This window comes from Schistocerca piceifrons, chromosome 6 (assembly GCF_021461385.2).
Source record: "Schistocerca piceifrons isolate TAMUIC-IGC-003096 chromosome 6, iqSchPice1.1, whole genome shotgun sequence".
Classification (NCBI taxonomy): Eukaryota; Metazoa; Arthropoda; class Insecta; order Orthoptera; family Acrididae; genus Schistocerca; species Schistocerca piceifrons.
Window position 1 is genome coordinate 500959655 of NC_060143.1, and position 13332 is coordinate 500972986.

The 13332-nt window shown below is 44.0% G+C and overlaps 1 protein-coding gene and 1 non-coding gene across 2 annotated transcripts in view; both read left to right on the forward strand.

Annotated features, from left to right (window-relative positions):
* The window catches only part of LOC124803423 (opioid-binding protein/cell adhesion molecule-like), a 503265-nt gene that overhangs the window by 257752 nt on the left and 232181 nt on the right, over positions 1-13332 (forward strand). The window lies entirely within an intron of this gene.
* Positions 5640-5714, forward strand: Trnas-uga. Its single transcript has one exon. It is a non-coding gene; the product is annotated as a tRNA-Ser (tRNA).

The following is a 13332-nucleotide window of genomic DNA, read 5'->3' on the forward strand; positions in this document are numbered from 1 at the left end:
CTCTAATTTCTGGAATTTTCTGCTCGTCGTCAATAAGCGAGATGTATGTGGGGGAAAGTAATATGTTGTCCGACTCCTCCTGAAAAGTGCTGTCCCGAAATTTCAATAATAAATCTCTCCATGATGCACAATACCTCTCTTTGTAACGTCTGCCGGTGGAGTTTGTTTCGCATCCCCTTAACGCTCATTTGCCAGCTAAACGACCCCGTGACACTAGGCATCACTCTTCGGTGGATCTTCTCTACCTCCTCTGTCAGTCCTATCATAGTGGTGCCACTATGAGGATGCAGACCAGGTGTGCTTTAAAAAATGGTTCAAATGGCTCTGAGCACTATGGGACTTAACATCTTAGGTCATCAGTCCCCTAGAACTTAGAACCACTTAAACCTAACTAACCTAAGGACATCACACAACACCCAGCCATCACGAGGCAGAGAAAATCCCTGACCCCGCCGGGAATCGAACCCGGGAACCCGGGCGTGGGAAGCGAGAACGCTACCGCACGACCACGAGATGCGGGCCAGGTGTGCTTTAAATACAAGCTGTAATGGTGTAGAGCGTTAGTCACCTTTGGGATTGGATATGGTGAGTTGATGAAGGTTAAGAATCCCTTTAAATCGGCAAAGACACCATTGTCAGAACTCACTAAGTTAGAACGATGTCTTGCAACAGGGCTACGAGAAGCTGGTTGTTCCTTCTGTGATACTGCAAAGAGTACTTGTCAGAAATGTAGCCTCTGTAATTGACTGCTGCAGCTGTGGTCACGTGAATGTGCGGTCGGAAGAAGAGCGGCTCCGGACGGCCACGTGGTACTACCGAGAGGGAAGACCATCTTGTTCGGCGTATGGCTCTGTCACATCGCACTGCATCTACAGCAGAAATCTGAGCAGGAGTTGGCAACACAGTGAGACAACGAACTGTTTCAAATCGGTTATTTAATGACTCATCCGAGCCAACCGCCCTGTAGTGAGCATTCTACTGACCACAGCCCACCGCCGTTTACAACTTTCCGGTGCTATGTGAGAACTCACTGGAGGGCGGCATGGAGGCATGTTGTACATCTACATCTACATTTATACTCCGCAAGTCACCCAACGGTGTGTGGCGGAGGGCACTTTACGTGCCACTGTCATTACCTCCCTTTCCTGTTCCAGTCGCGTATGGTTCGCAGGAAGAACGACTGCCGGAAAGCATCCGTGCGCGCTCAAACTTCTCTAATTTTACACTCGTGATCTCCTCGGGAGGTATAAGTAGGGGGAAGCAATATACTCGATACCTCATCCAGAAACGCACCCTCTCGAGACTTGGACAGCAAGCTACACCGCGACGCAGAGCGCCTCTCTTGCAGAGTCTGCCACTTGAGTTTGCTAAGCGTCTCCGTAACGCTGTCACGCTTACCAAATAACCCTGTGACGAAACGCGCCGCTCTTCTTTGGATCTTCTCTATCTCCTCTGTCAACCCGACCTGGTACGGATCCCACACTGATGAGAAAATACTCAAGTATAGACGGAACAAGTGTTTTGTAAGTCACTTCCTTTGTTGATGGACTACATTTTCTAAGGATTCTCCCAATGAATCTCAACCTGGCATCCGCCTTACCAACAATTAATTTTATATGATCATTCCACTTCAAATCGTTCCGTACGCATACTCCCAGATATTTTACAGAAGTAACTGATACCAGTGTTTTTTCCGATATCATTTAATCATAGAATAAAGGATCCTTCTTTCTATGTATTTGCAATTCATTACATTTGGCTATGTTAAGGGTCAGTTGCCACTCCCTGCACCAAGTGCCTATCCGCTGCAAGTCTTCCTGCATTTCGCTGCAATTTTCTAATGCTGCAACTTCTCTGTATAGTACAGAATCATCTGCGAAAAGTCGCATGGAACTTCCGACACTATTTACTAGTTGTGTTTTCCGATGAAATCTGGTTATGCCTCGGAAACGGTGACGGCGATGTGTTGGTTAGAAGGAGGTCAGGTGAGCTTCTGCAGCCATTCTGTCTGCGGCCTAGACACACTAGACCTACACTTGGAGGTATGGCCTGGGGTGCAATTTTGTATAGCAGTATAGCAGCAGGAACCATCTCGTGGTTATCACACGCACCCTGGCTACAACACTGTGAATTTGTCTAGTGGTTCGACCTCTTATGCTGCCATTCATGAACAGCATTCCAACAGGATAACGCTCGCTCACATACCGGTTTTGTAACCCACATGCTGTACAGAGTGCCGACATGTTGGCTTGGCCAGCTCGATCACCAGTTCCTTCTCCAGTTGATCACGCGTGTGACGTAATCGGACGACAACTCCAGTGTCATCCACAAACAGCATTAACCGTCCCTGTATTGACCGACCTATGGCAAGAGGCACGGAACTCCATCCAACAAACTGTCACCAGGCATTATACCAGCATTCCACATATGATATGGACTACATCGCGCTTACAGTAACCTATGATCTTGTAACATTAATCGCTTAAACATGTTATCTAGACAAACGTATTCCCGAAATTTCACCACTCTACATTACTTATTTTATGTGTTACAATTTTTTTTCTCCATCGGTGTATTTAATCTGTATAGAAATCAAAACTACGTTCATCCGCTTCTGGTAATCTATGGTACTGATATACAGGGTGATTCACCTAACGTTACCGCTGGATATATTTCGTAAACCACACCAAATACTGACAAACCGATTACACAGACCGAACGTGAGGAGAGGGGCTAGTGTAATTGCTTAATACAAACCATACAAAAATGCACGGAAGTATGTTTTTTAACACAAACCTAAGTTTTTTTAAATGGAACCCCCTTAGTTTTGTTAGCACATCTGAACATATAAACAAATACGTAATCAGTGCCGTTTGTTGCATTGTAAAATGCTAAGAACATTCGGAGATATTGTAACCTAAAGTTGACGCTTGAGTACCACTCCTCCGCTGTTCGATCGTGTGTATCGGAGAGCACCGAATTACGTAGGGATCCAAAGGGAACGGTGATGGACCTTAGGTACAGAAGAGACTGGAACAGCACATTACGTCCACATCCTAACACCTTTGGATTGGTCTTTATCACTGACGGACATGTACATTACCATGAGGGGTGACGTACACGTACACATGTGGTTTCTGTTTTCAATTACGGAGTGGAATAGAGTGTGTCCCGACATGTCAGGCCAATAGATGTTCAATGTGGTGGCCATCATTTGCTGCACACAGTTGCAATCTCTGGCATAATGAATGTCGTACACGCCGCAGTACATCTGGTGTAATGTCGCCGCAGGCTGCCACAATACGTTGTTTCATATCCTCTGGGGTTTTAGGCACATCACGTTACACATTCTCCTTTAACGTACCCCGCAGAAAGAAGTCCAGAGGTGTAAGATCAGGTGAACGGGCTGGTCAATTTATGCGTCCTCCACGTCCTATGAAACGCCCGTCGAACATCCTGTCAAGGGTCAGCCTAGTGTTGATTGCGGAATGTGCAGGTGCACCATCATGCTGATACCACATACGTCGACGCGTTTCCAATGTGGCATTTTCGAGCAACGTTTGCAGATCATTGGTTTGACAGAATTGCATTCGATGATTAAAGTCATCACCACGTAATTGCTGATGTAGCGACACATGAAACGGGTGAAAGCGGTGACGATGCAGTATGCGCATGACACTACTTTGACTCAGTCCACCGGCTCTCGCAATGTCCCGTGTACTCATGTGTGGGTTCATGGCAACAGCAGCTAACGCACCAACTGCACCCGCTTCTCCTGTGACGGGTCTGTTACGGACTCGTTTGCGTTCTACGACCGTACCTGTTGCATACAGTTGGCGGTAGATGTTTTGCAATGTGCGGCACGTTGGATGCTCTCTGTCCGGGTACCGTTCTGCATACATCCTGCAGGCTTCAGCTGCATTTCGTCGACACTCGCCATAGATGAGTATCATCTCCGCCTTTTCAGAGTTCGAATTCACCATGGTCACAGTTCCTACAACACTACACTATCACAGACGTCTGGTAACACGGTGTACTAGAGTTGATCTGCGTGCGGAGACGAATGCAGAATAACAATAGCAGCAATCGCTACATGCGGACACTGCGACAGCTAGACCAAACCACAACAGTGCACTACAGCCACACTCGTAAACACGGTCGTCATCGTAAACATGTCCCTGCAGATGCTGCTCGCCGACCTTGGCCCGTGTTTGTTACAACACGCAACTGAACGTCGGAGGTTTCAAGCGTCAACTTTAGGTTACAATATCTCCGGAAGTTCTCAGCATTTTATTAACGTTTTACAATGCAACAAATGGCAGTGATTACGTATTTGTTTATATGTTGAGATGTGCTAACAAAACTAACGTGGTTCCATTTAAAGAAAACGTAAGTTTGTGTTAAAAAACATACTTCCGTGCATTTTTGTATGGTTTGTATTAAACAATTACACTAGCCCCTCTCCTCACGTTCGGTCTGTGGAATCGGTTCGTCAGTATTTGACGTGGTCTACGAAATATATCCAGCGTTAACGTTAGGTGACTCACCCTGTATATCTCATTAGTCAGTCGAGGTTAATTGTTCCAATATGATTAGCATTTCTATCTCTTGTTTTATGTTACTTACGGAATAGTTTTGGGAAGAAACGGTCCTGTAGCGCTATAATGATCACTTGCTGAATTGGACATCACTTTCAATACAAGTCTTCTATGTGTGTGAGCTTTGTGATGTTAAGTATTACATTGCCTAGCATGTGGAAGATCTTTTGTGAAGTTCAAAAGTTTACTTATTAAAATGGTAATTCACATGAAATAGTACTGGCTTCCATAATTTAGTACAGTTATTCAGAAACCAGAATGTGGGTTGTAAGATGAAATAGTAAATAAGAAATAGGTAAATAAACATCAATCGTGTTCATCTGTAAAATGTTCTTTGTACTTCATGTGTACGGCTGTAAAGAGTGCTTTTGCGGTATATTTCTATCATAAATGTATGAGTAATGAAAGGAAGTAGAAAACTGAAATCATTTAACACCTTGATGTCAAATCCCATGTAAAATCTTCGAAAACTGCCTGAGGTCAAAACAACAAGGCAAGCTAATAAATTAAGCTAAGACATTTGTTCGTTATTGGTGCAGTACTTCATATTTCTCACTCAGTTAGCAACATTCAGGTAACCAAAATTTCTGTCAACCGTCGGACAAACTGCCTTTCACCAGGTACAGAAAAGCAGAGTGACCTCAGTCGTGAATAAAATTTAAAACTTCATTGTTACGTGGGCAACTATTACGAACAGGACAGACGTTGTCAGTCTGAAGAAATGAACAGTGGATGTCCTGTTTGTGGTACATCCGGGGCTTTCAGGCGAGCGCTTCATCTGTTTACTGCACTTCGTGTATTTAGTTATGTAATCCAGAATGAGATTTTCACTCTGCAGCGGAGTGTGCGCTGATATGAAACTTCCTGGCAGATTAAAACCGTGTGCCCGACCGAGACTCGAACTCGGGACCTTTGCCTTTCGCGGACAAGTGCTCTACCAACTGAGCTACCGAAGCACGACTCACGGCTCTTCTGTAAAGTTTGGAACGCAGGAGACGAGATACTGGCAGAAGTAAAGCTGTGAGTACCGGCCGTGAGTCGTGCTTCGGTAGCTCAGTTGGTAGAGCACTTGCCCGTGAAAGGCAAAGGTCCCGAGTTCGAGTCTCGGTCGGGCAGTCTCGCCGCGTCAGCCGTGCTGTGCGGACGTGTGCTGAGTTTCGTGCGCCGCGGTCTGCTGCGCTTCGGCGTGGTAAGTCGCAGTGCGTCTTGCATCGTTGCAGAACTTCTACGCATATTGAAATTTGAAATATGAATCCGTGATGGCCCACTTGAACAGACAAGATACTTTGAAATTCTCGTTTGATCGTAATTACGCCCGACCTAAACTACACGAAATCGAAGATTGGTTGGAATACGAAGTGAAAGTTGATTCAGAGGATGTCATTGGAATGCATCTTTCGATAGTGAGCAGCGTTGTATTTGTGAAATTGAGGAATGCTAACTTATGTGACAAAATAGTTGAGTATTGCGGAGGAAGTATGCAATTTAAGCATTGTGATGGAAACGTAGGCGAAGTCACCGTAACACATGCAGGGTTTGGAATACGAACTATCAGGATATTCGAACTACCATTCGAAGTACCGGCGGAACAAATAAACGCAGTGATAGCGCCGTACGGTAAAGTTCTCAGCAATGTTGCCGAACGGTGGTCCAACGCGCGCAAATTCCCAGTTCTCAACGGAGTGAGGCAATACGACGGCCAGCCGAGGACGTGCGCGGCGTGCAACTCTCCCGGCCACGTCCGCGCGGAGTGTTTACAGCGGCGAGTGGCGCAGCTGCCGGCTGGCGAGGCCCCGCGACCGCCTGCTATGACTACGCTGCCAGCGACTTACGCTACGGCTGCCCGCGGCCAAGTCTTGACCCCAAGCCCTGATGTGAATTCGGAGAACCATCCCACCCGAATAGAAGCCCAGATTGCCACCACTGACACAACAGAAGCTAGATCACCCGAACCTAAGGAAATCGTGACAGCTGTAACGGTTTCAACACAACAGCCACCGAAAGATATTGGGAGCCACAGCAAATTATCCGATTCCTCCGCTGTTGAGAATGACATGCAAGAACCATCCCGGAATGAGCAACCTCATAGTGAACCGATTTCTCTATTGACACCATCATCCACCAAGAGCACGGTCGACAATTTAGCTCGAAACACCACCCGCTTAGAAGATTTGAAGAATGCTGAGGAAGACAACATCAGACAGCAGCCGGTGAAACCTAAACGGCAAACACGAAAACAGAGCCCTGAAGAGATTCAAGAACTGGAGAAAAAACTCTCCCGTACCAAAAAAATTCTTAAAACAGATCGAAGCGGAAAGCAAGGCGTGGTAGACATCGGAAAACCAGACATCCCCAACCCGAATGAGGACGTACAGATGAACCTCGCCCCTCCAATTGAAGAACCAATGGACACTGTTGACCGCTGCGGAACTGATACGGGGACAGCATGGTCTGACGACACTGAATGCGCTTAGTTGGACTACCGAATGACGCAGGCGTATAAAATCGCCACGCTCAATGTAAACAGAATAGTTTCGGACGTGAAGTTACAATCTGTGAAGGACTACTTATATGCCGCCGACATTGACATAGCGATGTTACAAGAGGTAGTTACAACCAAAATAGCGGATGTGTACGGATATGAGGCGATCTTAAACATAGGCAATGAATGTGGAACAGGAATACTGTTCAAACACGGCATACCATGTACAGCAAAAGCAATACTTGAATCTGGACGAGGCATAACTGCACAAATATATGATCTGCTTCTTGTTAATATATATGCTCCCTCTGGATCCAGCGGAAAACGAGCAAGGGGCAACCTGTTCCGGGACGAAATTGTCCCATTAATAACGGATCCTCGACTGCACATAATTTTGGGTGGAGATTTTAACTGCGTATTGCGTCCAGAAGATCAAATCCCGAACTTCAACTTTTGTGAGGAGCTGTTGCTGTTAATTAACGGGCTCGATATGATAGATGCTTGGTGCCACCTTCGCCCGCACACCCGAGGATACACGTACGTATCCAGTACTTCGGCAAGCAGACTAGACAGGCTGTATGTAACGAAAGGTTTTATCCATAATGTAACTGACTGTGAAATTTGGCCTCTTAACTTCTCGGATCACTGCGCATTTCATATAACCGCGAAGCATACTAAACAAAAAACATTCCTGGGAAGGGGCGTATGGCAGCTAAACGTGTCACTTTTGGAGGACGCAGTACTGAAACAGGAGGTCCATGCTACATGGCAGCGTTGTCTTCGGATGCAATCCAGATATCCTACACGCATCATGTGGTGGCTACAGTCTGCGAAACCGCAGATAAAAAAATGCATCGCACGATATGGTCGCATGAAAGCGTACTGGCGAAAACGCACCTTGGAGTATCACTTTCTTTGCCTCCGCGAACTGTATGATGACCCCATGGGATTAGTAGCAAACAGCTCTAGAATAAAACGCACCAAAGCAAGAATAACGGCGTTGGTACGACAATCACTAGAGGGGAAAAAAGTTCGATCGCGTCCTCCGATTGAACTGACGTAGGAGAATACGTCCGTATATCACGTGATACGGGAAGCCAAGAGATGTAAACAAAAGTTAATCCACACTCTCAGTGATGAACAGGGGAACGAATACGATCAACAAGTCACAGTTAAAAATTACGTGGTGCAACATTATACAGATTTTTACTCCGCATCGGCGACTGACGCGACGGCAAGTGAGCCGCTTTTATCCAACATTCAGTCCACGGTCCATCCGACTGACAACGCCGACCTTGTAGCCCACATAACTGAGGAAGAAGTATGTGCCATAATCAAAGACTCGCCTACAAAGAAATCTGCTGGTTTAGATGGCCTACCCATAGAATTTTATGCTTGTTTTTGGCACATCATAGGACCGGAATTCACCAAAATATGCAATGAATTATTGGGAGACGTGCAGATGCCATCTCAGTTTACCGAAGGAATGATTGTACTGATCCCCAAAAAACCACGTAGCGCTACGCTGAAGGATTTTCGACCACTAACACTCCTCAATTCCGACTATAAAATCTTCACCCGACTCATAAACTGTAGACTGAAGACGGTACTGCCGAAAGTACTTGGCCCTTATCAAATGAGTGCTGTGCCAGGGAGATCAATGTCGAATGCATTATGTGAATATAGAGACATAATATATTTGTCGTGGCTATGCAACTGCAATGTTGGTCTCATGTTTTTAGACTTCGATAAGGCTTTTGACCGCATCAACCACCACTTTCTACTAACTGTAATGCAACGGATGGGATTCAGTGCTCATTTTATTCAGATCATACGCAAATGTATAGTCGGCACTTCCTCTCGAATCAAAATTAATGGTCAGCTAAGTTCACCAGTCCCGATCAAGCAATCAGTGAGACAAGGCTGCCCCCTTTCTATGGCACTATACGCAATCGCCGTAGAACCGTTACTGTTAAACCTGCATCACAGGTTACAATGTCTACAGGTGTTGGGTACAAAAACCGTGTGTCACGCTTATGCTGATGACGTCAGTGTAGTAGTTAACACGCACTCAGAAATGGAAGTCGTTCAACAAATAATCCACGCTTACGCCACTTCTTCCGGAGCCAAACTCAATGAACAAAACTCGAAAATTTTACCTGTCGGATCCCATATGGAGACCATTCCAAGAACATGGCTACAAAGAACAGAGAAGACGAACCACTTAGGTATGATTCTAATGGCCAACCCAAGAGAGATGACAGTAGCCAACTGGGACCATAAACTGCATATATTCAGGGCTACTCTCCGTGAACACAAAACTAGAACGCTCAATCGGATACAGAGGGCTCTATTGATTAACAGCTATGCGCTAAGCAAAATATATCACATCGCAGCAGTGTTACCAGTACCCAAGGATACAGCGCAAAAGCTTTTAGCTGCAGCGTATTGGTTCATATGGAGCGGAAACATCTTTAAAGTCGCTATGCCAACCATAGTGTTAACCCGCGCCGCTGGTGGTTTGGGCGTCAAAGACATCAAGAACCAATGCACTGCCGTATATATGGACCGAATCCGCAAAATACTGCAGTCACCCCATCCGACAATTACGAAAACGTTATTCAACAGGTTAGCCCCAACGAGCAAAAAGGCCCCAGTCGATGTTGGTCGCATCAGCGCTCAACTCGATCACGTCCGGACTTATTATCTGGAAATGAGCTATATTCAAGACACTTCACAGCTGCTTAACACCAGAAGGACCTATTACCACCTCACGAGACACCATAGGCAAAACCCAATTGAAGCGAAATATCCAGCGGTCAACTGGAGTAACGTCTGGAAAAACATTAACAATCCCATCCTCCACTCCAAAGTAGTGTCCACGTGGTTTGACATTGTGAACGAGAAGGTCCCCACAGGTGAAAAGTTGCACAATATCAAAATGAAGCAGAGTCCGTACTGCGATCATTGCCATACTGTAGATACCTTGGCACACATTCTCATCTGCCGCGACCAATACCACATATGGAACTGGACTAGAAATAAACTCGCAATAATTACTAGAACCACAGACTCTGCCATAACACTTAAAGATGTACTTCAACCAGACTGGCATTTCTTTCCTGCAACAAAGCACAATAGCTATGTTTGGATTATCGGCCAGTTTGCATATTTTGCAGTTACGAATACACATGCGAATATAGACGAGTACATACAGTATATAATGGAAGAACACCACAACCTTAAAACGAGTCGGAAATACAAAGCTTTGTTTCAAAATTTCTTACTTCACACTTTGCCATAATGAAGCGGTAATTTATTTTTTTTTTTTTTTTTAGGTTAGATAGGAGTTTGGGGGTGATATGGATGATAGGGGCCAACGCCTGAAGTGGAAGAGGTCCAGGAAAATAAAAAAAAAAAAAAAGTTGGTAGAGCACTTGCCCGCGAAAGGCAAAGGTCCCGAGTTCGAGTCTCGGTCGGGCACACAATTTTAATCTGCCAGGAAGTTTCATATCAGCGCACACTCCGCTGCAGAGTGAAAATCTCATTCTGGAAACATCTCCAGGCTGTGGCTAAGCCATGTCTCCGCTATATCCTTTCTTTCAGGAGTGCTAGTTCTGCAAGGTTCGCAGAAGAGCTTCTGTAAAGTTTGGAAGGCAGGAGACGAGATACTGGCAGAAGTAAAGCTGTGAGTACCAGCCGTGAGTCGTGCTTCGGTAGCTCAGTTGGTAGAGCACTTGCCCGCGAAAGGCAAAGGTCCCGAGTTCGAGTCTCGGTCTGGCACACAGTTTTAATCTGCCAGGTAGTTATATAATGTTTACTTGCTTTAGAATGACCAACGTAAATCTGTAATGTCGCTGACATATTGTACCATTAGTTCAAACCGTGGCCTCTACGAAGGTAACGCAGGTTTCAAGTCATGCACTCTACAGTAGGTTACGGAATATTTTACGGAGGTGTAGAATCTACATTGCTTGGTAACACTTGCTATATACGCTTACTAAAATACCCCCCAAGGTAAATTTATTAAATATAACAACTATTTATGCGATTGCAGACCATCTTCCTTTAGTCTAACAGTTAATGCATTGTCGCCTGAAGTTACCTGTGGCCTATAGATATCCGCATTTATGCTTCGTATTAATGAATTAAAATTTAGACTGTCTTCATGTTGCGTAAATCCGGCTCTAAAGACTACCAAGAGTCGAAGTTGACTCGTAAATATCCAAGTGGGCGAAGTTAGCGTACCCACTCCTCTTCAGTGTGTATATGGATATAAAGAGTGCACGGGAAATGAAAAAAAAATTACAAAAATCGTAAAACAATTAAGTGTTCACACCAGAGAAGAACATCAAGAATATTCTTAGTATGATTAAACCTAAAATTTACCAAAGTAGACATGTTATACTTCTGCAGAAATGAAATTCAGACATTTACATAGCAATAAATATCATGACCTCGACGATGGGTTGTAGCATGGACTACGTGAGGCGCCAAAAGCACTGAGAATCCTAGCTCAACCTTGACAGTTTAACCACAGTCCACAACTTGAAACTTGCGTGTTAAAATTCACTTTCAGTTATGAGTAGTTTCTCTTTCAATAACTCAGTAACTAGCCTTTGCTAACTTTTTGTATCGATGTTGTGTCGTGCAGTGCACGTCCTTTGAACTGTCTCGCAATAAGACGTTGCGTAGGAAGCGTCCAGCCAATTAGACAGCCGCTGGTTACGTGGGCATGCTCGCGAATAAGTTCGAAAGGCAGTTTTAACAGGGACGTTCTGCTCGTAAGCGCAGGCGGCGGTGTAGCAGTTTTGCAGATTTCGTGAGCACTTTCCATTGCAAGGTATTGCAAGAAATTTATTCGTGTGGTATTTGTATCGCTCTGGTTATTTTTCGCCAATTTCGCCTATTATCTAATGAAGAATTGTGTTAAACTTGTGGTGAATTGTGTTAAAATTGTGCTGAATTGCGAAGGCGAACTGATATTAAGACTGGAATTGTTACAGAAGTTTAGAGATCTATCGTTTTTCGTAAGGTTGAAGCTGATTACGAGGCGTGTTCTGGTTATTCCATCCAAAGCATTATGTAGTCCATTTCTTCACTCTCTCCGACAGTCTGAGTCATTTTATATTTTATTGGAAGTAGTGTACACTAATTTTCTTTTGTGTGGTAACCTATATTCGGCACTACTGTTCCACGCGTATCCTGACAACTACGTGGCTCGTGTCTTTTGTTTGCTTTACTTGAAGTTAATATAGATCATATAATAACATTTGCTGTCACTAATTTCAAGTTTCCTAATTCATTTATTGAATATTTACGTATATTTCAGGTACACCCATTGGCTGACTCCATATTGTGCACAAACGTTGAGAAGTATCCCGTTTTTTCCACTTGACATTGCGCGTAACACATATAATGAAATGATTAAGTTGTAATATTATTCTCTCCATTAATTGTGCTAAATATGCAGTTATCTGCATTCAGACATTGAGATGTGAAGGCATTTCTGTCCTCGGCTGCTGACAAAACCACATGACAATCGGATTTTTGTAATTTCTTATATTTATTGTAACTGAAGTACAGAACTCAAAAATCAAACAACAAAAGCAATTAAATGCAATTCTAAAATTTCTTGCCAAAATCGACTTTTGATTTTCAGAATGTCTTGAACACTGACGTTCAGTTCGAATACCTACGTCATTTAAATACAAAATTCATCAAATATACGCTAATTAACACGTACCTAATTGTCACTATGAAAAATGGACGTATTATTATTTTTAATTACACATCGCACTCAAAAAGACATTTACATTGCAAATAAGAATTCATAATCACAGATATTCTGTGAATTTCAAAAAAGTGCAAAATAATGTTTCTCATCTTTATGAATTTAACACTCCATGGAAACGCTCATGCAAAACGCATTTCCACTCTGTCCACCACAAACTGAAACTTGCTTTATAGTATTAAAGACTCTTGGAAAACTTCAATGTCGATTTTCTCGAGAATTTTTGAGAGCTAAATCGTGTTACCTGGCCGTTTTTTCCCAATACTGCCCCACAAATAGCACAAAATCAAAATATAAAGTCCCATAAGATCGGAATAATTTATCACACAAAAAATGGTTCAAAAGGCTCTGAGCACTATGGGACTTAACTTCTAAGGTCATCAGTCCCATAGAACTAAGAACTACTTAAACCTAACTGACACTAGGACATCACACACATCCATGTTCGAGGCAGGATT